This window comes from Gallus gallus, chromosome 7 (genome assembly GCF_016699485.2).
Source record: "Gallus gallus isolate bGalGal1 chromosome 7, bGalGal1.mat.broiler.GRCg7b, whole genome shotgun sequence".
NCBI lineage: Eukaryota > Metazoa > Chordata > Aves > Galliformes > Phasianidae > Gallus > Gallus gallus.
Window position 1 is genome coordinate 5,059,329 of NC_052538.1, and position 24,231 is coordinate 5,083,559.

The 24,231-nt window shown below is 46.9% G+C and overlaps 1 long non-coding RNA gene across 16 annotated transcripts in view; it reads right to left on the reverse strand.

Annotated features, from left to right (window-relative positions):
* The window catches only part of LOC101747364, a 72,965-nt gene that overhangs the window by 32,785 nt on the left and 15,949 nt on the right, over positions 1-24,231 (reverse strand). For 12 of the 16 annotated variants that reach the window (XR_005861513.1, XR_005861511.1, XR_005861514.1 and 9 more), the window contains 4 exons: positions 23,601-23,765; positions 13,577-13,731; positions 11,678-11,795; positions 5,702-5,794 (listed from right to left, as the gene is read on the reverse strand). This is a non-coding gene — a long non-coding RNA (uncharacterized LOC101747364). Of the gene's footprint in view, positions 1-4,708; positions 4,750-5,701; positions 5,795-11,677; positions 11,796-13,576; positions 13,732-17,744; positions 22,528-23,600; positions 23,766-24,231 lie in introns of all 16 variants that reach the window. The other 4 variants (XR_006939842.1, XR_006939844.1, XR_005861517.1 and 1 more) reach the window with 3 other exon arrangements.

Here is a 24,231-nt window from a genome sequence, read left to right on the forward strand (position 1 = left end):
ATCAGTTGTGTGGTCATTGTGATATTAAGGCCCACCAGAAGGGTGTTCTGGGCTGATACTGGGATGCAGCTGCATTGAGGGGGCTGGCTCAGGGATCCAGTAGAACATTTCAGCATCGTTTGTATCTGGGGAAGGACAACAGCACAGGGACCACAGGGAGAGTCTTTCTTACCAGGCCAGCAAGTGCCTGTGGTACCAGGTGAAGTACCACTTCATTTTCTCACTGCTTCCAAGAAAGAGCTGTAAGATTGTTGTGGGCTTGGCAAGGCCACAAGATGGCTGTGATGGGCTGTGATGGGGCTGCTGTCTCCCGTGATCGTGATGCTGACCAGGCTTGATGGACACAAGCTCTCAGTAGTCCACAAAACGTTCCATTGGCATGATGTGGTGTAGCTCAGCACAGCATAACATCACATCTCTATCCCACCTCCCTTCCTCATCCCACTGTTTCGAAACCTGCTGCCCCATCCCACTGCTCCAACAACCTCTCTTAAGGAGCTCCTGTGGACTCACATTAAATATCTCTCCATGGGGAGTGCTCATTAGTCAGCTGCCATGATACAGATCTTAGAGCAACAAGCAGTAAAGCTTCAGCATGCAGGCATTTGGGACAAGCCAGAGAAAACCCATCTCTCATCCCCAGTCTGAGTAGCTTCAGACTAGGGATGCTGCGGGGCATCAGTTTGTTTTCTTTTCTTATTGCAGAAGATCAAAACAAAGCTGAGAGCGTGGCAGAGGGTCCCCGAGCTCAGCAGGGGAATAGGCAGGGATCAAAGCAGCATCATTAGCAGGACAAGGCAGCACACACCAGCTCATGCATCTCAAGTGGGGCACCCCAGCCTGGTAAGCCATTCTGCCTACATGGAGGGGAGCCCTAAGCTGCTCTCCTCCTGGGTATCCTGTATGGTAATCACCATTGCCAGGGCTGACACTGCAGACTGGGCTGTAGCTTCAGCTTGGAGGACACTGCATTAACTCACCTGCTCATCTGCATAAAGCATATTTCTACTTAAAAGCTGTAAGCTGGGCATTCATGCGTTGGGAAGAAGCAGTGAAAAGGATGACAGGGCTTCTGGCATTGTCATAGAATCATAGAATCACCAAGGTTGGAAAAGATCTCTAAGATCATCCAGTCCAACCGTTCACCTATCACCAATAGTTCTCGCTAAACCATGTCCCATAATACAACATCTAAAGGTCATGTTGGAGTGCGGAGAAAAGGTTGAGCAAAGATCCCTTTTTTCCCACTGCTGGGACCCTTAGGACACCTTAACGGTGTCCATCGCAGCCCCATGGCTAGATCTGGAAGGGAACAGTGCTGGAGACATTCAAGGAGGGGACATGGAGGGGACTTCAGTTTCACAAACAGGATGGGCTTGGCAACCCTTCAGAAGGAATAAGTGCTATTTAGACTGACATTTTTTCCCCATTGAAAACTGAAAAAACCCAAGTTAATCAAAAAGAGCTGAACTGCCATGCCTCTCTTGGGGTTGCCTCATCCCTCTAAGCCTCTCACCCTGCAGTGAAGTAGAAATCTGCACTCCTGCTCACACTGGAGCTTTCAGGCTTTCCTGCAGCACAATAGCATAAACCAAACAGACTAAGGTTGTGGACAGAGGAGAGAATAAATTGGATCCTTCTAGAGCTAAATACTGCCTTGTGAAAACTTGTAGGGCTGTAAGCCTCTCGCAGTTCATCACTCCAGAGCAAATGAGCTGGTGGTCTCCATCCCACGATGGGCAAACGTCCAACATTCAGATGCTCCATCCCTGAATGATGGTGGTCATAGGACATCCTAGCAGTGTCTGCTGGATGGGGAGAGCATCCAGACACAAGGCATGCGCACAAGCCCTCGCTCACCCCCAAGGAAGAACAGAGAAGACCAGTCCTATGTTGGTGGCGCACAGCAGCCCACAGCATGATGAAGATGGTGCCCTGGATTCCTGCCAGCCATCCTCTTGAAAAACTACCAGTTGTTTTTAAAGGGCAACAGAGCTCCTCAGGAGAAGAGGAGGTGTTAGAAATTAAGGACCAAGTTGAAGTCACGTCCAATTGGACTTCACCCCCGGATGGGGTGCGCCACACAAACAGGTCAAGCTTCAGCACATCAGGCAAGGCACCAACCCCCAGGCTGGTGCTGCCAACAGTACTTGGCCCAAGTTGTAGATGGCTGCTACATCCACTACATCCACCCATGAGCAGCCACTGAATGGCTGGAGCGATTTTTCCAAGCTGTCACAAATGTACTTCTCAGTGCATGGGGATTTCCGTAACTTTTCACACATATGGAGATTTTATTTTTCCCTTCTTTTTCAATTACATGTTTCATTAACCGCCTGCACCTCCTGATCTGCTGCTGACTAGCTGAGGTTTTCAGGCTGGAGAAACGAAGAAGGAAATAAAGCAACGATCTATTACCATTTACAGCTGCCACGGGATGCCACAAAACTTAATCAGCTGTTTGTGAAATGCATTCAGTAGCAGGGGGGAAAGAAGCTGGAAAAAGCAGCAATCCCTTGCTGAAGATAATTTCCACCCCATCTCCCCCTCAATTCTCTTTCAAAGAAATGCCCGGGGAAGTGGAAGTCCTTAAAGTGCGCTCTGCTGATGACAGATCACTGAGGAAGCACAGTCTGTGGTGGACTTTCAGCAAGACATGCTGCTGTCTGCAGAAGTCCTCTCTGATCAGCTCTGCAAATGCCAAGTGGGTTCAGTCAGTACTCCTGTTTTCTAAAGTCCTCCAAATTTCAGTTGGGAGAGTTTGCCTCTGTGAAATAGGCTGGAGAAAGCGATGCCCGTAGAGGTGTTTCCCAGTGAAGAGCAAACACCTTCACATCCAGCCCTAACCCCTCGGGTCGGCATGGTCATCACCATGGCTCCTCCAATGGTGTTGTGGGGACAAAACCATCGGATCCACTTCTGACAAGAGCAGTCCAATAAAACTGCTGACCTGAGGCAAATCCTGCCGGGATTGACAGCTCCACACAACTCTTTCTCAAAAGGAAAGACAGCAGGCAGATAGATGTGGGCCTCTGATAGATAGGTGTGGGCCCCTTCCAGCTCTTCCCCATTGAACTGTGCAAGGAGCAAGCACCGCTGCCACAGCAGCTTTAGAGGAATTTGGCTGGTCCCACACTCACACGTTCCTCCTCATAATACCTCTCCACTCCCCAAGTCAGCCCACGTTAATTGTATACAACATCTTAAAGACCACCCAGTTTGCGCTGTAAAGCATTCAGTGATGGATAAAAATAACAATTGCATTGAGAGAGGCCAAGTTCCGTGCCAAAAAGATTAGCAGTGGGAAAATTCCTCCTTTTGGGAGCTTTGCAGCCAAGGCCCAGCCCGTAGGGTTCATGACCGGCAGCGTGCCTCACGTACATTTAACAGCTATTGGTAAAATCTGGGAAGAAGCATAAGTCTGGTGACTTCCACTAAATCTTCCCTTTGTCCTCATTCATAAAAGAGAGTCATCAGATCACTCACCCCGGCAGGACGATAGGCACCCAGCACTGAGTTTCATTTATCAGGGATGTTATGGGTGGTGGTACAGGGGGGGATGTACAAACTGCAGCACCAACTTTGTCTTCTACTCATTAAAATCAAACGAAACAAAACGAAACAAAGCAGAAAAGGCCGAGGATGTTAGAGAAGAAGGAGGAATCACCTAATTTGCTTGTCAAATAGACTTCCACTGGACATTTCCAAGGAAAGGATAGATAGACACCTCAATAGGCCAATGAATACCACACTGCATAATGAAGAGTCATGGAAAGGGCAGGAGCCTAACTATGAATTGCAGAGCAAAATGTTCCTCTGAGGCAAAAGGAGAACACTGACCAACCTCAAGTTTTTCTAGATTTGCAAAAAAGTGAGGAAGGAACACGTAGGCCTGAGAAGTTTGCTAGATACAAGAGATTTAGCCCATCACTGTGCTGATAGATCTCACTCCACTATGCAGAAAAGCTACTGTGATCCAGCCCATTGCCTAAAAAGGAGAATTAGAGACCTCTGCTTACTTGGAAATTTTGGAAATCTTTTTAAAATATTCCTCTTCTTTGGGTATCCCAAAGCCATGGACTGCTGAGCCCAGCCCCTTTTGAGAATGTCTATTTGAAATAGTTGTGCCAGTGTTTGCAGTTTGAATGATCCTTTTAGTACAGAAGTGAAAGATGTGAATGTGTGTAACCAGCAAGAATTAACGGTGTATGAATCAGCTTGGTTACTAAAATAGTAAATCAGTAAAGCCCCAAAAGCTTCTAGTCAGCATAGCCCCATTCACAAGTAGTAGTTGCCTCATCCAGGAATACCAGGTGAATCATGAGCATGAAAGTTGGTCACAGTTCAACATAGGAAAAATGAAATTTAAGCATGAACAGGGCCTTAGCTAGCTTGGAAGTGGAATTCAATGGGCACATTGCCCATTGGAAGGATTTGGGGTGGATATAGAGAAGTTAGTCCTATGTGCATCCAGTTGTTGACTGGAAGCTCTTTGACTCTTCGGAGTTCAGATGATACATTAATTCCTCAGGAAGACAGGAGGGTCTTGCAGAACTTCTGGGTGAGGAAGTTGCTATTTAGTCTCCATGCACGCATGAACTATTTATGGCTTTTTGTTTGTTTTCTCCCTTTCCCCATCTCCAGCCAGCTTGTAACCACTGCTGAGATTAAGCCTGTCTATAACCTACTGACCAGGATATAAACTCACCAGACACTGTGTTTAATAGGCAGCACTGGCAACTCGGGCACCTAGTGAAGGAATGGGAACAGGAAGAGCATGTAAAAGTAATATTTAAAGCTCGAAATTATTTATCTGAATCTCACACTGCCAGGAACCTGGTGAATATTCTTTCAAGTGAGTTAAGATTTGCATGGGATAACAACTGCATATAGACAGCCATGATGAAAAAAGGGTGCTAAAAACCTTCCAAATTAATTAACAAGTTCCAGCCCTTCAAGGCCTTTTTCTAAGAGCCCTCAAGCACCACTTGCCTGGTTTTGATTGAATTATTTAACCACGGAGCCTGTTAGTCCCTAGCAAACACCCCAAATAAATAGGGCTGCTGCTTTGAGCTTGACATCATTTGGATCCTGTATACGGGACCCAAATGATGCTGCCACCCAGTTTCCAGTGCTTTCTGAAAGAAATGCATCTCTCCTTTTATTGGACACCATGGCAAGAGAGCCCACGTGGAATGTAAACTCTGTGTGCAGAGATATATGTTTTCTCTCACTGTTTATAAACACACAGAGCCCAGTTCTTCCTCCACTGGGGTTATAGGAACCCAGAAATTGTCAATGTTGGAGAACGCATTCCTGATTTATACTGAAGTAAGTGAGCAAATTGTTTGCAGGAGAAAAAATAGACTAGCAAGCAATCACTGCTTTTACATACAGATCTGAGTACACATGCAGCACAATATTTAGATCAGTTGCAATAAACAAACTCGCCTCAGAACACGTAACAGCAAACCTGAGACTCCAATGGGACGATAGGGAGAAGTTGCCTCGTCTTTCCCAGTGGGAAGGGAGATTGCTCAGACATGAAAAATGCCCTTGGCAACACCTCATTTTGGCATCATCTCGTTTTGGCATCTGCCTTAACATCCCCGGACCAGGCCTCACATTTTCTTTCCCAAAAGAGCCAGGCTGTTACAGACCATACATCCATAGATCCACCAAGGTGGTGCCAGCTTCTCACCTGCTTCTTGCTCCTCTGTGGATCAGAGCTCCTTCTCTTCCACTTTTCCTGCCTTGACGCTTGGCCTTGTGCTGCTCCATCCCTTTTGCTGCCCTGCAGAAACACAGGCCAGGCATAAGAGACAATAAAGTTGGATTGATAGAGCCTATTTTCTCCCACCCAAATGCTGTCCCAGCCTTCAAACCCTGCAAAATCATAGAATGGCTTAGGTTGAAAGAGACCTCAAAGATCACCTACTTCCAACACCCCTGCCATGGGCAGGGTTTCCAACCACTAGATCAAGCACTAGATCAGATTGCCCAGGGCCCCATCCAACCTGGCCTTGAACACCTCCATGGATGGGGCACCCACAGCTCTTTGGGAAGGAGTGCCAGGGCCTCACTGCCCTCTCATATTTTAACATCAAAAATTGGTGATACTTGCAAGGCTAAGCTCTGAGAGAGATGCATTTTCTCACCCCAGCCCTGCTGTTATAGTTGAATCAACATGAATACATTCATACAAGAGCAAAGCACTGTATATATACATCTGCTCCCCCACACATATATTTATAGATGTACACATACACATACAGGAGGGGACACATAAATATCTGTAGTATACAAATGAGCAGCTTCAGGAAACTACAGGACACGAGGGAGGATTTTGTTTAGAAAGCAGTTTCCCCCTTCCTCCCTGCGAGGCGAGATCTCTAACATCTGCTCCTCCAGCCAAGCCAAAGGGGTGGTGAGTGCCAAACAGAAGCCACAAAGAGAGGGCATGCTTTGATGGGGTGATCCCTTGATTTCAGATGGATGAAGAGCGTCATCAGTCTGTATGGAAACACCAGGCTAGGGACAGTCCCAGCTCACTGCCAAGAGAGGAAAATGGATGTGACCGAGTGACCAATATGGGATGATTCAACCAGGGGCATGTCTCAGCAACTGGAGCATCCCAACATCCCAACGTGCAGCATCTGGTGCTGCATGGAAGGGAAAGGGGATGGCAACCAGCCAGAGGAAGAGAGATGAGATTAATGGAGGTGGGTACACGTTACACCCTGCAAAGCACAGAGCTATCGGAGTTTGACTTCTAGCCCAACCACTCCCTTGGGAGATAAGATCCTCATGACTGCAGGAAAAGATTGATATCAAACATCTTTCCCTGCTCTGGCATATTCCTTTGGGAAGGCAGTGCCAAGCCACATGGAAGCACACCCTTCCTCCACATCAAGCCATGCGTGACAGCCTTCAGCGCTGCAATGGCTGCTCAGAAACCCCCGCTGGAACTAAGCAGCAATCTGAACTGTGAATCATACATACTTAGCAAATTCCTATTGTGAAAGTCTAGCAGTTGTACTTACATTGGGCTCCTGCAGAATGAGAAACATGTGCCATTTTCATAGGAATCAAATCCCACAAGGCCTCCTTCTTCTTTCCATTACCCCATAGAAGGGAGTTTGACAAAGTACGATACTTGGAACTTTCTGTCTCTGTTCCAGACTGCCTGGAAGCATTCAATGGGGCAAAGGTGTGGGGATAAACACAGTATCTGTATTTATGGCACCCCTCTGTAGCTGACTCTACTGATTGTAGCCTGAGACCCACCTTCCTTTCAACCCAAGAGCACCATCACAATGAACTCACCTTGGCTGGCCTGTTAAGAGGTACAGACCAGAAGGTGATTTAAACAGCATGGTAGCATCTGTCACAATCGTTTTGCCTGTAAGACTGCTTTTTCTCTACCACTTTCATAGATTTCCACACAGGAGCCCAAAGGAGAGAGAAATTGCATTGAGATCTGTCATAAGACTTTGGCATTACGTACATACACCAGAAACAGGGTGGATGCTGTAATATAAAGGGTTTTGGGGTGTTTTTGTTTTGTTTGCTGTATATTTGCTCTCATAAACTAGCCAGCCTAAAGTGAAGTATCTGGAGTGTAGCTGGCTGCATTGGGCTGTGCTCAGAGGCACTGCAAAACACCCCAGAGAGGTGGTGAGAGCATAGTTGCTGTGAAAGCTGTAAGGTTCTGAAGGAGAATTTCTCCAGCTTAAAAAGCATAAAGTCAAAATCTTTCCCCAGATGATTTCCACTTTGCTTAAGGGGGGGAGGTCATTTTGAAAAAGTTAAGTATTTCTGTTGGAAGACTTGAATAGCCAAGCCATGGGAGTCTGTTAAACTCACTTCCTGCAGCCATCAGGAAAAGGTGAAACTGAAATACTCCATCCAGGAAAGCCCCTTGGGAAAAGAAAACCTACGTATTCACTGCTGATCTTCCTCCTCTTTCTTCTTTGGGAGAAGGGGCCCCTCTATATACACTCTCATTCAAAAGGGAAGCAGAGTCCTTTCTGTAACTAGCTCCACTCCACACCGGTTTGCACCCCCACGTGCAAAGCCCTTTTGCTGCCAACACATTAAATCCATTCAACTCTCATTCCGTGTCATGTGAAGAGCTCTTCCTCTGTATCCAGCCATCCAACAGAGACTGCACACCCAGCAAGACAACCTTTCCCAGTTTAATCGGAGTGGCACTCCCATTCAAACCCTCTGACAACCAGCAGAGAGGAAAAGCAATCCAGAACAGCCTGATGATTCGTTCCTTCCATGCTTAGGAAAACCCCTTGGGGGGTTCAGCAGCGAGCAACTACACCCAGCCACCACAGACATTCCCCATGCTTTGAGCATCATATGCAAGATTTTGGGGGGTGTTTTTCCATGGGATGAAAGAAACGTCACCATCTCTGTAAGTGGTAGTTAAAAAAGGAATCTGTTTCTAGATGGGCTGAAGGTGGAGCTGGATGCATTCCTGCTCTGATCAAAGCTCAGCTTGTAACCTCAAAAGGCTTCTCCTTAAATCCAACCACACAAGGTGGAGGGCTGCGGGTTTAACTGGAAGGGATTTGGGATGGCCAGGTGAGGCTGTGGCTGAGCAGCTCAGCCTTCCTTGTCTCTCAGCACTGGGGGAAAAACCTGTGTTTTTGTGAAACCGAGCACTACTTGGCTGCTATTGACATAGATCTGCCTTTAAGCCACATGTTGTGAAGAATACCCCAAAGCTCAACACGCTGGTCCAGGTGCTTATGGCTGCAAACCCAAGGCAGGCAGGCCTCACATTGCCTAATCCCAAAAAACAGGAAAAGAAGAGCAGGAATCACAGCGGGGATGAAGCTGAGTGAGAGAAATGACCAGCAACCGGCGTGGGCATAGAAGGGCTTGCCCCAGGCAGGGTCCTGTGTGACTATGGCATCACAGGAGGCCATTTGGGGTGGCCCTCCCTCTGGGCTGAGGGACACACACTGTGGGCCCTACTCTGGGTCTGCTCCCATTGGAAGCAGGCAGGAATTCTGCCAGTGATGTGTGTAGCAACAGGATCCAGAGATGGGAGCTGTTTTAACTCAAGCACCCAGCAGAAAGGCATTCGGTGTTTTTGTTGGATGCCTCTTTGCCAGGTTAGTGAGTTAAATCAGAGTCCGAGAAGCACTGAAGCCAGCACTAGATAAACAGAGGGAGTGCAGGACTAGAGCAAGGATGATAAAAAGGGGAAATCTCCACTTTGTTAAGGCAGAGAGTGGTTAGATTGCCTCCAGCTGCCTCCCAGCCCCAAGCACTGGGAACCTGGAAGGAGCAGTGCAGTGGGAAAACACACATGAGTTGAGATGAAAACTGGATGCTATCTACAATATTTCTGTGCATCGTAGGGTACATTTCCATGCAGACCATCCAGCAAGGGTGAGGTGAATTGTCTGAACCACTGGCAAAAGTGAAAACAGACAAAATTCTTGAGGTTTTTTTGCCTTGGAAGCGTTGGGAGATTGGAAAACACGTGTGCAGTTGGCTATCCCAGTGCAGGATGGCAAGAAACAGCTAGCTGCTACCAAAATCACCAGCCAGTAAATCACAGATTCAAGGAATGGCTTGGGTTGGAAGGGACCTCAAAGATCACCCAGTTCCAAGCCCTGCTGTAGGCAGGGCAGCCAACCTCTAGACCAAGCACCAGATCAGGCTGCCCAGGGCCCCATCCAACCTGGCCTTGAACACCTCTAGGCATGGGGTGCTACACTACTCTGTGTTTATTAAGGTAATCAGGATAAAATGAGGTATTTCCAGACCATAACTTGAAGAGACTTGAAGTGCCACATAAGAAAGATCATTGCTGTTGTTTCAACAACTGGGGAAACTGAGGCATGGGAGGCAACTATGACTTGCTGCTGCTCATCCCGCTGGCCTGCGGCAGAGAATCCATCCCTCCAGACCAATCTAGCCTAATCTGAGACCCACAGGTCCATCTGTGGGTCCATCTCCTACAGTTTTCTGCAATGGGCAGCCCATGGGGAAGCTCCAGAAGGCCTGCTGGAGATCGAGCCATGAGGATTTATCACTGCCATAAGTTCCTGCAGGGAGGATTTGCTGGATTTTGCAATCTCTGCAAAGCTCAGAGAGGCTCAAAGCTTACTTTACACTTGTAAGCTACGAGATATATGATTAAGAGGAGGAAAAAGTAGTACTTAGAGAGCTTTTTCTTACCCTTTGACATAGGGGATGTGACGTAACTATTCCAGCTCCCAAAAAGCAAGGTGTCTCACGACAGCTGGGGAGCCTCATCTTCGGTCAGAGCTTCAAAGGGTGAGTCCCTCCTCCTGATCCCCTGTTCCCTACAGCTTTGTGTTTGAGAGGACGGTGAGTTTTGCAAGGATGGGCTGTCATCTGGAGCAAGCTTCAAGATATCGTGCCCCTTTGTCCTGGATACAGTCTGCCATATCCTCAGGGATTGAACTTTCAATTCCCCAGGAGAGCCTCTCTCCAGGCTCCTGGTTTGCACTGGCAAATCCAACTTCATCCAGGAGAAAGGTGAAAAGCTAAACATCTCCTCCCTTGGTAGGGAGACACACAGCCTGGGAATTCTTGTTTATAAAACTGCAATCAGCTCAAGTGCAAATTAGGCAGAATCAGTCAAGTGTACGAAATTGCTATCAGAATATCAGATATCAGAAGTAGCAATTTAAAACTGCTCTGGTTGCTGAGCTTTCATAAAGTCTTCCCAAGACCGCATTTCTGTGCTGCATGTCACCATGGAAGACACCCGAGATGCAGTGAATTCCACCCCCCCCAACCCACACAGTTAATTTGAATTATGCCACAAAACAGATGTGCTCTTTGGTGCGCAGAGAACCTTCTTCTTCAATTTTGTGTGGCATCAGCTCTTATTATTCCCTCTCTTTGTCTGATGTGACATAACGAGTCGTGACACCCTCGTATATCATCAAGAGACACGGTAGCAGCTACACTCAAGTTGGGAAGAGTAGTTTTATATATACATCATGTATATATGTCTACTGTCTTGATGGGAGAAGGTGTATGTGGAAGGAGAGACTCCTCCTTCTGCATAGCAAGGCTGGCAAAAGGCATCAGCATCAATTAAGACCTCACAACCGAGCAGCATGCAGGAATGCAGGTGGAATTAACTGGCGAATCGTATGGAATTTCACCCTCTGGGCTCAGCTCCCAACTTGTGGGAAAGGACGCAGATTAGATCCGAAGCTTGGAAAGGAGGAAGAAATCATTAGAAATGCCCAGCCTAGCCTCTTGTCTTAGAGCAGGTTGTGCTTTCCGCCCAGAAATTCCTACACCAAGTCCAACAACAAAGAGATCAAGAGGAAACCACCACTACACGACAGACAGGAACTTAGCAAAAGCTGAGAAAAAAGGCACAAGATCCTTTGGACATCTATGCTAATGGTCTAAACCCTCTGATCTTTAAAAAACATTAACCTAATATCCATTTTCTGCCTTCAGACCCTATCACTAGCTGGCTCTTTTTCCACTGGGTTGCAGACATCACTAGGCATGCTGGGGATAGACAACCATGACCACAAGAAATACACCCTTCAGCACAAGCTAATGTTGATTCAATGAGTTCTCCCATACTAGAGCCCATGGAGCCTGCACAGAAGCCCATCTCTCTCCACTTCTTGCTGTTACCCCAACCTGAACTTACCCCAAGCATACAGCAGTTCATCTGCACACCCACACCCATAGAGCAGCGATGCACGTGGATACGGCCATGGCTGCCATCTCCTTTAGGTAAGCTGCTGTAAGAAGAGCTCGGAGCTGAGCTGTAAGGAAAATTTTCCAGATGTGAGCAATTCTCTGCATCACGTACAGGGGGAAAAGTCTGACTTTACAGTGCTTCTGGCAAGGGAATGCAGAGAATGTGTCGTAAACACTCCTGCCGTCAAATAGGTGGTAAATTGAGCCATGCATGTTTGAAACACTGTACTTTGAAGAACCAGTGGGAACAATAATTTGGAGTTTTGAGCTCTTTCATTCAAATTGTCCTTCCCATTCCTTTATTTATTTATTTATTTATTTATTGAGATTATGTGGGATTTTTTCTCTCCTTTGTAGTGCCATGAGAGAGGCAGTAGAGTCACCGCCTCTGGAGGTGCACAAGAAACATTTAGATGTTGTACTGAGAGACATGGGTTAGTGGGAAATGGTGGTAGGTGGACGGTTGGACTGGATGATCTTGGAGGGCTTTTCCAACCTTGGTGATTCTATGATTCTATGCCTCATTCCTAAGAAGGCAAGCAGAACTAGCTGGCAAGAATGTAGTGACATCTTGCCATGGCCACTCTCCATTACTGCAATGGCAGCTTGCTCACAAGTAAAAGACAACTGAAACGCATCAGCAGAGGCCATTACTAACTCCTTGGTACTGCTGGAAAAAGCCTCTTGGGCCATAACATTTGTAAGGCACACACTCTGGGTTGGGTTTTGAAATCAAGGACCCCCACTGGCTCTAGGAAATCACAGCCCTGTGGTGCCGAGGGGCTGCCCCTTCTGTCAGATGGACAGGGGTGTTTTCCCACCTTCGAAAGATCTTTATCCATAACCAAGCAAACAAACAAACCCACCAGCAACCTTTCTTCCTCTAGAGAAAATACTTTAAGTCTCTCAGATAAAAGAGCCAAGCCTGACAAGGCATTTCATGTGCTTTTCATGAATTTTTGCAGGAGGTGGTTTCTGGACTGGCTTAAGGAATGCACTTAGCATGCTGTTTCCCATATATAAAACCCTGAATTAGCATTTCTCCCTGTGATTCTCAGTGTGATTCTGCTATGCACAGAGTATCACAGGATAAGTAAAACCCCATAAAAAGTCTCTCATAAAACTGTCCAGTGCTTGGTTTTGTTTTGTTGATCCCTTGACTTCATCGATTGTTCTGTCTGCTGATAGGAACAAAGTCTCCTCCACAGTGCTATTATGCAGGCAGTGCTTATCAAGTACGTCTGGGTGTGCACACGTATCAGAGCTTTGTCTCTGTGAATCTGATGCCTCGGAGGCCTTGTGCAACCAAAACCAGCCACATCCCCATGGCTTTCTAAGATAGAAGCGTGACAGGTGACCGTAAGGGCATATGGGCCATTCAGTTCTCCCTGGAACAGTATCTGGAGATGCTCTCCCTGCTGGGTGTCAGCTGTTAACACCATGCAGCGTACAGCAGGAAGACAGAATCCCTTCCGACCCTATAGCAAGCAGCCAGAGCATGGAGGAGGCAGCATTAACAAGAGAAACGTAAGCATTTTGTGCTTTTATGGGAGGCCCAAGAATGTCTGGGAGCCGATTGTCAGGGCCGATCCAATTATTCCTTAAAAGCACTCTAATGTGCAGCTGGCTCGGTTCCCTTTGGTACCTGGCGTCTAATTTATGGGGTAATGTTTCTTTAAGACTGGCATTAAAGTGCAGAAGCAACAATCTTGGGTTAAGAAGGTTAGGCATTATGTCCAGATTAGTATTATCAGATGACCCGAAGCAGGGGTTATATTAAAAAATGCCTTAATTAAAAAATACAGGTCAGAACCAGTTTAAGCTCCAAACCTCCGGTTATACTCACTAATTAGAAGGCTTGGACGCATGCCTCAGAGTGATGGATGAGCTCTATCTGCCTCGTGGCATCACATGAAGAGATGGGATGTGGCTCCCCAGGCACTGGACTTGGTCTACAACGCACCACTTCTCTTCATTTCAATCCAACTTCCTTTCTTTTTCCTACAAGCAGAAACATCTGAAGTGCGCAAGCTGAGCGATCCCAAGCAAGAACCATATGTGAAATCCCAGTTCCACCACAACCTCCCATGATTGTCACCAGACTGAAGGAGATCATGGAATCACATAATGGTTTGGCTTGGAAGAGACCTTAAAGCCCACCCAGTTCCAACCCTCTGCCACGGGCTGGGTGCCTCCCACCCGATCAGGCTGACCAGGGCCCATCCAACCTAGTCTTGAGTGCCTCCGGATGGTGCACCCACACTTCTCCAGGCCAGCTGAAATGCCAAAAAACAGATCATGCATTCAGTAAGAAGATTGTTTGAAAAAAACGTACACACACACAAACCTACTCCTTTTTTTTCCACTGCATCCAATTTTAACCCAGTGAAAATTCAAATAATCTGCATGTTTCATCTTTGTGTCCGCTCCCTTACATGGAGATAGAGCCATGGAGACACCAAGGTTGGAGAAGACCTCTAAGATCACCCAGTCCAACTGTCTACCTACCACATGAGAAACCTATAATGTTTCTCATTAAACCATGTCCCTCAGTGTCCCTAATGTCCCTAAATGTTTCTGGAACACCTCCAGGGATGGTGACTCCACCATCTCCCTGGGCAGCCCATAGAGGTTCTGCTTGTAAACCCTTTGGAAGAGCAAGTTGGTAATCTGGCCAAGAAAACAGCACAGGGGAGAAGGCCTTCTTAATTCAGAGAAAAACACTGTTCCTTAGTTTGATAGGTTTTTCAGCACAGTGGGGAAGGGAATGGTCACGTAAATAGGTAATTGGTATTAGCTCTGTGTGTTTTTCCCTTAAAGGACGTTATTGCTGTCCTTTCCCTTCATTTAAACACTGAAAAAACAGCTGCCAAAGCCCACACAGTGAGGCCTCTCATTCCCTTCTGAACTGATGTGAGGAATAAGTGAGGTGGTCTCCATCCCACCACCTTGCCAATCCAAGCAGAAGATGAACAGCAGCACACCCCTATTAGGTACAGCCCTGGGAGGCACAGGGCAACCAAATCCAAACCCATCGTGTCCATCACCCTCACTGGTACAGATTGCCCAGAGGGTGGGTGCCCCATCCCTGAAGGTGTTTAAGGCCAGGTTGGATGGGGCACTGGGCAACCTGACCTGATGGGAGCAACGAGCCCACGGCAGGGACTGGAACTAGGTGATCCTTAAGGTCCCTTCCAACCCAAGCCATTGTGTGACTCTACAAACACAAGGAACAATTTGACTAACAGCTCCTGCATCCAACAGCGGTGGCAGAAACAAACCCCCCGCCGAGATGAACGGCACAGCACCACGAGATCCAGAGGGCAAAGGACATCTCCACGGGCAGCAATTTGTACAGCCCCGTGCACGGCACTGAGCACTGATCAGAGCCACGCGGTCTCGGGCCTGACAGGTATTACATTTCCCTGTAATCCTCGCTCCTTTGTAATGGCAACACGCTCCAGCCCATGCCTGGGGAGCTCTCTGATGCGTGACGGAGTGGGAATGCTGTTTGGTGGGAGCTGCTGACAGCTGAGTACGCTGCAACCGGGAGAGCCAGCACAGTTGTTGGCTCCTGGAAAGTGCAGAGGGAGAAACAAAGAGGGTTTTGGGGAGCGATGTCGGGTGCTCAAGCCTTCCCTGCTGCAGGAGCCTTGCGGCAGAGCAGGCGGAGGCTCTCCTCCAACTGAGATTTATGATGAGAGAGCACGTCTCTCCTAGGAAGCCTGCGGGGTTTCTGGTTCTCATCTCTTCCTCCCTGCAGCTGCCACATCGCTCAACTCCGCAAACGGCATAAATCAGCGGGAGCGGAGAGGAGATGAAAGCGTAAATAGGCCATCAGAGCAGTTACTGACACTATAGGGCAAATTCTGCCCTGGCAGACATTCTGCAATCCTCCATTCATTACAAGGGATGCGGGATGGGCATCTGTCAAGGGGTAAAGCCATCCGGATGTGGGTTCCATCCATAGGGGGTCAAACAGATAGGTGCCTGAGGGTCAGGTCCTTGGGCTGGAGGATGCCTCAGTGCTATCCATCCGCTTTGCTCCAGCTGAGGTTTGGTTTGAACAGTTTACCAGTACTTTATCACCATAAATCCGGTGCCCTCCCATCGATCTCAGGGATTTATGTGCCAGCAGAACCTGAGTGGGGCAGTGGAGGCTGCAGGAGGATGGAGCACAGAGAGCCTCGTCTATGGAGGATGGGGAAAGCCAAGCAAGGAGCACGGAGCCCTTTCATCCAGAACTCAGCTTTGATACTTGCGCTTAGATATCTGGAGTATCTTACAGTCTTCTGTTCTTGACTTGTGGGTGAGAAGCCCGTCTTTTCATGTGCAAGGAGGAAAAAAGCCTTTCTAAGGCACCTCTTCAAAAGCTGTGAACTCAAAGGAAAGGACCCACATGTACTCCAGGATCTTAAAGACTGCTCCTGACCAAAGGGTGGGGAGACTGGGAGGGTCCCCAAGGGGAAGCAGCTCCCAGGGTTTTGCAGCTTGGCTTCAGCTCACTGCAAACTCCAGTGAAAATACAACTCAGTCGTAATAGGGACTGATTAGAAATAACCATAAATACCCATATTTTCTTCTGGAGGGAAGAATAAACTCAGGGGTATCTGTAAAGCCTGAAGTTATTGCTGGACTCAGAGAACATTCAACCGAAGGAAGAAATTTCTAGGGGCTTCTTAAGCGCTGGTTAACATTAAGTAATTTTGAAGGGTTTCTATCAAGACCAAATGTGACACTGGCAACAAACGGAGCTACTCTCAGACCACTCTGCCCTCTAACCCCAAAACCCATCGTGATTTTACGAGCCTCACTAGAGCATTTGCTGACACCACCAGCACTAGGATACTTGCCTCGTGCCAGCTTTTTCCAACACTGAGCACCTCCAGCCTTCCCCTCTCTCCTATCTTGTTTCTTTTCACATCACACTTAAGCTTTCCTGGGACTGTTTCTCCACTGTAACGCAGACAGGAGGAATGTGGCACACCAGGTTTGTTTGGATAACGTGAGAAGGAGGGATTAGGGTTAGCTTTCTAATGGAAAACTGGCACCACCATTAGCTCTTAGATTGGCATGAGGTTCTGTAAATAAAACTGTACAAAAGAGAGGGAAACCTCTGAATTCCCCAAACAGAGTGAATTACCCATACTCTACAAGTCATTAGGCAGGGTGCCAAGCTATAGCTAATGTTTTCCAAAAATAACTAAGTCAAAAGTCCACAAACATCAGGAATTTCTAGCACAGAAACCGTGTTCTCCAACAACCAGCGAGGAGCAAGCCCAGCAGTGCCCGAGGTGACAGTGGGACTCGTGCCACCAACTTGGTGACTTGGTCCCAAGGAGCTGCTTGCATAGCATGTGTCAGACCTGAAGCAAGCCACCTTCTGCCCAGTGCCCTCTTGCAATGAGTCTGCTGCTGGTGAAAAGCAAAATCTTCTGTGCCATGGGTAAGGGCTGAAAGGAGCTATGGGAGGAGTGCTATTTGATCCTATAAGCCAGACCTTCAGCACCACTGGGAAACTTCTTTGTTTGCCTTCCTGTGTTGCAGTTTTTAAACTAGCATAGCATGAGCAAGTTGTAAGATCCTTAAGCTATCCTTACATGCAGCAGAAGCAAGCCTGGGTGACGCCACTGCTCATGGCATGGACATGAAGAAGGCAGCCTTGATGTGCTTCCATCCCCAGCAACAACATGGAATGACAGCAGAGAGAGCCAACACAAAGCAGGGAGAAATAAGCCCCTCCCCAGAACCACAATGAACTTCTAACTAAGCATCTGAAGGGTGTTGTCAGCATTTTGAATGCCTTTCATATATTTCAAGCACCAACGTTTCAAGTGAAGCTGTCCAAGAGTCTCATTATGAAAATAAAGCATTGATTTGCCTTTTTGGAACTGGCTTGTAGTTGCATAAGAGATTGACCACGATCAGTGTATCCCCTGGTTAAAGAAGAACCAGCCTGGTGGTGGAAGGTGGAATCAAAGCCAGGTGCCCCAGCAAGCAAAGCTGCTACTCACCATTTCTCACAAGCCACAAGCTTTATCCGGGGGCTGCAGAGCAGCTGGCACAAAGCAGCACTCTTCTGCTGATGGATCCAGCCTGCCCAGGTCAAAAGGGCCTTGTAAAGATGGAGCCATTGCTGCTGTTTAAGCAGGGAAAGGTCACAAAGCAGCTGTTCCTTTCCCCTCTGCCCTCCTCCAGCAGCACGTGTATCTGAAAGCACACAGACTAAGCTTCCGTACCGCACCCCTGCTCTGCATGGCTGCATCCTCCAAGCATTGAGTATAGGAGTGTGAATTACAGCCAGCAATAATAATGAACTCACAAGATAATACCACTGGGGAGAGAACAAGGAAATTCAGGGCCAGAATACAGAAGCTCTCATCAGGCAGACGGAAGGATCTCTAACGAAGGATTTTGCAGCCGGGGTCAGTTGAGATTCAAGCAGACCAATGCAATGCACTGAGCCCCTTACATCTCTTGTTGCACACAATTCTTGCCAGAATTTTTCGGACTCCACTTGGCAGAGGAGTGTTTAATCAGTGTTCAGCCTCTCCATAGGGCTGTCTCCGAGGGAAAGGATTCAGGGAAGTGATAGCAAGTGGTAATTTTGGCTACTTAATCTAGGTTGATTCATTTTAACAGGCTGTTCAACAATATATACCATGTGGCCACGACCAAAGAACTTTCATGGTCTTTACTGAGATTTAAAGTAGGTGTGAAATACTCTAAAAATGCATCATTACTCCATGAGTGATAAAAGCTTCCTTACTCGAATGAATACAAGAATTGGCTCAAGCTCCAGCACAATTATTGCTGCTTTTCTCTTTAAGGCCATTGAGTGTTGCAGAATTCCTGCATTTCTGTTATAAAGTTGAAGAAGAAAGCAACAAGCATCCCAGAGCTCCATCTCCTTGAATCAAGTGACGGCAAATACATCTCCTTCTGGTAGGGTGTGTTCACATCCTGCAGGGTTCGTTACAAAAAAAAATATGGGAAATGGTGGATCCAAGAGAGTGCTCCTTGAGGTGACCCCATATGTGTACATACCGAGTGGTCAAATGGCTTGGAGCCTCAGCAACTTAGCAGGCAATCAAAATCATTTGACTGGTGTTGCTGTGAGAGTTTGCTTTGCAGAATCCTGACCGCAGCTGCCTTTGGGGGAGTGGGATTCCCCAAAGGACATTTTAAGGCTATGTCTATGAATGTCCATGTGTCTCTACTTGGCCAAAAGGAAGACCTGCAAAATCAAGTGCTAAGGAGTTATGAAATATTTAACTTGTCTCTTCGTCTGGTCTGGGAGCCTGACCCCTGTTCAAGGTTCAGCTGAGGAACCGCTGGTGAGAGACTCTTCTTTGTCCATCCAATCCAAAGCACATCTTTCTTCTAACCCAATGCAAAACGTGATGCACCTGATTTGAGGTTTGACACTGCCTACATCATTCCTGCATTACTCTGGAGCAGGGGGAGAGGGAGAGAGAGCAAGCAAGCATGCAACCATAGCATGTCTTATCTCACATTATAAAGTATGACAGATGTGGTTCTGTAATACATTTTGCAATTCAGAGTAACAGACGGTCAAGGGAAAGGTTTTGAGATGAGATAGTAATAAAACCATTTTGCATTCCTAAATCAATGCGTGTACTGGTTCTAAATAACATTTCTTAAAGTGATCTTCACTCCAACAGCACAGTATGCCATTACTTGAGTAACTCAACATGCGAGATCAGAGATGGCTCATGTACTGAGCCCTAAGCCACAATGATGCCAGCATCTCTGGATAACAACGTTATCTTTAGCCCAGCTAAAACACAGAGAGCTCACATACTTCTAGAGCTGAAATCTCACTGCTGGCCAACAAAACACTGTCAATCCGTTTCCAACACTGTTGGCCGTGACTGACCTACAGTGGCCTGGGAGACAGCTACAAAACTGCTGACTTAAGCTGCTGTGAATAATCACTGCAGACTTCCACTTGTTCGTGAGTTCAGGGTGCGTGCTATGTAATGAAGAACTTGTTTGCAGTGAAATACCTGCGTGGCAGAAAAGCATAGAGGTGCACACAAAGTCTTGCCCAGCTGCTGCCAGTCCATGCATTGCACTTTGGGAATTACGGTTTCAGGCCCAAAATAGCAAGGCAGCCCTACCTTGTAGCCTGACCTACTGGAAGGATGCAAAGCTTTCAGGCTAGCTGCTTTCAGGGCCTGGCTCACCCAAACGGCAGCTGTTCCTCCATGCCATACGGCATCAACATGGAAGTTCAGAAGTAGAACGCCCAGCCATGCTCAGTCCCAGGGCAGTAGGAGACACAGCTGTGCAAGAGGTGAGGACCCATCAGTCGGGCAGAAATTCACTTCCCGTTCACAGAAGTTGCAGCTTTGATCACCACCACCGTGACACTTACGAGGACGAAGCCTGGAGCATTTGCTGGAGCATTACCAGCTGTTGATGACAGCACCATTTCAGTTTGGACTTACCCAGCCCACATTCAGTAACAAACCCCAAGCCCTAATGACAACGCTGAGTTTGAAGTCCCTAGTGCACATCCACCTACAGGCATTCAAGTGAAGCATAAAATCAGCATAAAAAGGCATAAATTGGAAACAGGTCGGTCTTTATCCGCTGTGGGGTTTTGTTTTAGCACAGCCCTGCTATTGTGCTTATGTGCACATATTTTCCATCAATTCTGAGAAAACATGGGCAAAGTGCACACAGGCGTGTCAAGAGGAGGAAAAAAGGACAAAAGAAAGGAAGAAGCCCATCTCCGAGAAATCACTGATTAAAATTGCTCCCAAGTTCCCATTCCCTCCACAGCTTGCAAAAGTCCAAGCTGGGTGGATAAAGTATCAGCCACGTGCCTGACTTACAGCACTGGGACTGAGGTTTGGGCAGCACTTCAAGACTTTCCCCTAGGAGCCTATCCAAACCCTCTTTGCTTCTGATGTGGAATAATTTGGAAGTGTTTTTAGGCTGCTGTCTGGGATAACACAAGGGCTATTGTAAACACACATGCAGCCAGTCAGCGTCAAGCCCACACAAATCTGGTACACACACAAATAACTAGTGCATATTGTAAAAAATTAATTGAATGTAGAAAGAAGAAATGACTGATTTGCTGAGGAGGTCTTAAAAAGAGCAGATTTTTTTTTTTTTTTAAATGAAAAGAGTTACGTATCACCTAATTTTAGTAAATAGAATGTACTTAAATGCAGGGCGCTCCTTTTGTAGGTGGCCACAAGGGAAACTATAGACAGACCTTTCCACCATTCAAGCACAGCCATGCTAGGAGATAGAGAGGCCCTTCCTAGGATTCCCGATGAGTCTGCCACATTTATAGATGCTGAGGTTTCACATCTTGCCACCTGATGGGTTTTGAGCAGAAACCCCATCGTATGTCGGCAGGGAGAGTGAATAGGGAGGAGATGGGAAATGATACAGGAGAAAGATTTCACTGCAGTAAGAAACACATCTTGATAATAATGGAGCTGCACACAGCCCCAAAAAAGAAAAGCCAAAGATCAACCAGAAACACACAGGTGGAGAGAAGGCCTTGTGGAGAAACACATATGGGAAAAGCACATGGGAAAAGGACCATTAAGGCAATGATCTCCTCGGGACCTGTATTCACTTGGGCTTCTAAATGGAACCACTAAGGAGACTGTTTCCAGACTTCAGTGACTTATTTTCATGTGAGAAACTTTAGAATCACACGGCCTGCAAAGTCATTATCACTAGGAATACTGATTGGACTCAAGGCTCGAGATGGTTGGGTATCATACAAGCATCCTTTGCCAAGCCATGGTACAGAACTGGTGGGGAGTGCCAAGGATTCATATGCATTGAAGGGCTGATTATCAGAATAGTCGAAGAATATTCTCAAGGCTGGAATAAATTAAGATATGCACTTTTCTGAGATGCCTGCGATGCTCTGTAATGTTACAGCTTCCAAATGCTAGGAAAAGCAAGGAGCTGCCAAGATTTCATCACTATTCACGTGTCAAGGCCAAAGAGCTGCAAAAAGGTCAGTTTCACAGGTTATGAACATCTGTAGCAGTTACAATCAAAATACATGCAATTCGTAAAGCTCTTCTTATGGGTAAGCAGCAAGCAAGAGCTACAGTGATCACGTAAAACACAATTTATGGCACCTACTGGTACCAACATGATACCATGTTAGCACATGAACATGCCTGGTGCTACAGAGGTGCTGCAGCATACAAATAAGGCCTTGCTGCTCACATAGGTCATTTAACATCCATTTCTAATTTCTGTCAGAGCTGCCTCACCTAGGCAGGGAACAGCAGAGATGCCTGCCATTCCCAGCAGCCATCCAGCTACTCACAGACAGCTGAGAAGTCACAGACAGGAGACAGAAATGGATGTGGTTTCAAAAGAAGGTTAGACTTGTAGTAGAAGTTCTGTGTTTTTGTTTTTTTTTTTCTTTTCTGGCATGATTTTGCAACAACCCTCCAGTATTATAGCGTATTTTCAGCTGGAAATTTCAGCCTGCACCAATGACTGCATATCCAAGTTGGGAAATTCCCTGTCAGCTCCAATTAATATCATGATTCCATTAGGAAGGGGTGGGGCGTACGGACTTCAGTTTAGACAAAAGCAGATGTGACTCAACAACATACACTGCTAGGGCAGATCCTGTTCTCTGAAACGCACAGAAATTCCCCCTGTGCAATTCCAGCTAAACTCACAGTGCTTTGGATGCCAGGACATCAGGTCATCTGTGGATTGCAAGTCCTCACCCCCACGGCCAGTTCTTTGCGCAGTACAAAATTGGAGGACATTCTACAAGTAGGAAGGCATTTAAAAGTCTGAGCTCAAAGAGTTTGGAAAAAAAAAAAGAGTCTGCCCAGGGGAAAAGCAACTGGCTTGTTAGCAGGATGGAAAGCACAGTACAAATTCTTCCAACTGCCATCACATATTTTTCAGTGCAAGTCAGTGCAAAGTGAAGTAAGTTTCCCAGGAAGCAAGAGGCCAGAGCCCCAGTCAAAAGCATTTTAGCAAGACATCATCAGGAATCCATGTTCTCAACACACCAGAGGCACATTCCTTCTCCCTGGCACATAGGAAAGAGTAAATTGGATAAAGCCAGCTTGACTTGTATATGAGCCAGGATTTCAAGTGCTGGATCAACAATAATTAGAAGTTACACGATAAACATCACAGTTTTGAGCAGATCAGAACAGGGTACTCAGAAACATCTACATGAAGGCACTTGACTGTTCAGCTAGCCATTTTTCCCATGTTGTGATGGTAGTGCAGGCTGTTCCCAATGCTGGCATATCTCCATGATTATTAGCAGCTGAAAATCCAAGCATTTCTGGGCTCCTCATCAGAATATCTGATGGTTTTTAAAAAAAAAAAAAAAATTCAGAAGTATTTAATAGTTTGGTTCACTTCGGTTGTGGAGAGCCCAATCTGGAAATCTGTGCCTTGAACTTGGACAGTCCTTGTAGGGAGAATGGGATGGGCTGGACTCTCCCAAGGGAATGTCCAAGCCAAGAGGCGGCACCTTTCTAGAGCCCAAGGAGATGGAAGGTCCCCAGGTACTAAGATGACGAGCAGGGAGTACTGCAACCAACAGTCATACCATGGGTTTCAACACAAGCTCTTATGGGGGTAAAGTAAGGGTATGGCATCCTGCAGCTCCACAGCCAAAGGATAGAACCACAGCTGGCCTTTACACAAAGGTCTCGACCCATGAGTTTATACTGGGAAAGCTGATGAGTTGAACAGACACATGAACACACATGATTTCTCCATCCTGATCAGGCTCAGTCTTTAAACAGACTCCAGAGACAGAACTGTAAGCCACCCTAAAGACTCTGGGATCAAGCAGGTTGAGAAGAGATACTCACAGCATCAGGAGGGAGTTGAGGAAGGAGGCCTGGGTGGTTTCCAGTTTGGGACTTTAGACCTTCATTTCCATCTCAGCCACATCTCCAGCACTCAGCTCCTTTGATGCAGCCCTTTGCAGTCTCTGGCCTGCAGACCCTGGTGAGCTCCGAATCACAGACAGGTCTCTGAAATGTGGAAAAAAAAAATAAGAAACAAAAAACTCTTTTCTGCGGGTTTAAATTTACTGTATGAGAGTCAGCAAGAAAATGCCTACTGCTATGAGTAACAATGTCACACAGAATGCTTGCTTCCATTCCTGTTTTCTTCTTAGAGCTCACACACATCTGGCAAAAGCAAAAAGCAAGGAACATGCTGCACTAAATAAGATGCCTTTGACCTGAGTCACTGAGTGGGACGCAGAGGAAAAACATTCGTTTGGAGACAAGGTGGAAGGCGTTATGCCAAAGAATTTTGCAATGAACAAAACACAGCAAAAACAAAACTCACGCCCATCATGAAGCTGCCTGCCTCAAAGCAACCCCACAAATCAGAACTGCATGTGACAGCTCCGTTATCTCTCAGCATCCCCATAGCCTGCAGAGCCAAGACACACAGGCACACTGGGATCCCCTGGAAGAAAATTCAGGGCTC